Below are 1,309 nucleotides of genomic sequence, written 5' to 3'. Positions count from 1 at the left end.
AGTGAGAACAGGAAAAGAGCAGATGAGATGTGTGTAAAATCTCCTGGGGACTCAGGGGCAAGGACCATTTCTCACCATGTTGTTTTGTATGCCTAGGGCACAGCACAGTGCCTGGCACTTAGTACATGCCCCAAACATGCCATCCCTTCCTTATTTATTCCTAGCACCTATTAGGTGGCCAGTGAAGGTTAATTTCCTTTTTTACTTCCTTTTTTTTTTTTTTAAGATTTTATTTATTTATTTGACAGAGAGAGAGAGCAAGCACAAGCAGGGGGAGTGGCAGGGCGAGGGAGAAGCAGACTCCCCGCTGAGCAATGAGCATGATGCGGGACTCGATCCCAGGCAGACGCTTAACCAACTGAGCCACCCAGGCACCCTCCTTTTTTTCTTCTTTACCTTTATTCCCCAAGTTCCTACAGTGCCTTCCTCAGTAGGCTCACTCTCCTTTCTTGGCTCCCCTCTTACCCCCTTCCCGAACAGAGTGGGGAATCTTTCAGACTAAGGCTCGTATACGTGTTCAATCAACATACCCCAGCCTGGGACCTTCCAAGGGGAAGCAGGACTCAGAAATGTTTGCCTATAGCAGTAGATTCCCCAGCTAGGAGCCCGACCAGAGAGGAGGGGCAGAAGCCAGGGAGGAGAGAGCTTTCCTCTCTGGGGAAGCCCAGAGATTTCCATCCAGGGTTTCTGCTTCCCTGGAAGCAGCAAAAGGAGCCAACCCTCCTCTCAGGCTCAGGCAGGAAGTGAGGACATCTGTTCCCAGCTCAGGAGGGGCCGAGAACCAAGGAGGAAACGGGTGTCCTCCTTGTAGGGGACCTGGCAGTTGGCGGGAAGGCTTGTGCCTGCAGCCAGACCCAGCCCAGAAAGACCAGGAGAGTGGCTGGCCAGTGAGGCTGCGTCCTCTTTCTGTGGCTGGCCGTGGGCTGGGGTGCTCTCACTGTCTCACCCTCATCCTGCCAGCCCCTGGGGCTCAGTCCATTCCTCCTCCCCACACTTGTTATTCTGTTACTCACCGCAGCAACCCCAGAGCTCCACATTAGAATCTTCCCTGTTTCACAGATAAGAATTGGAACTCAGAGAGGTTCTGTCGTTTGCCCAGGGCCCCATGGTCAGTGCAGGTACGCATGGGATTTGAACCTGGAAGTTTGCAGAACGTCGCACATCCTTGCTCTCTCTCCAAGTAGATCAGACCCTGACCAATGAGGAAACAGCTTGGGAGCCTCCCACCACCCTGGGCTCAGTCCACCTCCTTCTCCAGGCTCTCCCCTGATCCCAGGAGCTCATCTAAAGCCAAGAGCCGCTGTGGCCC

Source organism: Mirounga angustirostris, unplaced genomic scaffold, assembly GCF_029215605.1.
Source record: "Mirounga angustirostris isolate CCGP_5_RB_7025 unplaced genomic scaffold, mMirAng1.0.hap1 SCAF_5, whole genome shotgun sequence".
Classification (NCBI taxonomy): domain Eukaryota; kingdom Metazoa; phylum Chordata; class Mammalia; order Carnivora; family Phocidae; genus Mirounga; species Mirounga angustirostris.
Note: the sequence above shows the minus strand (reverse complement) of the source record.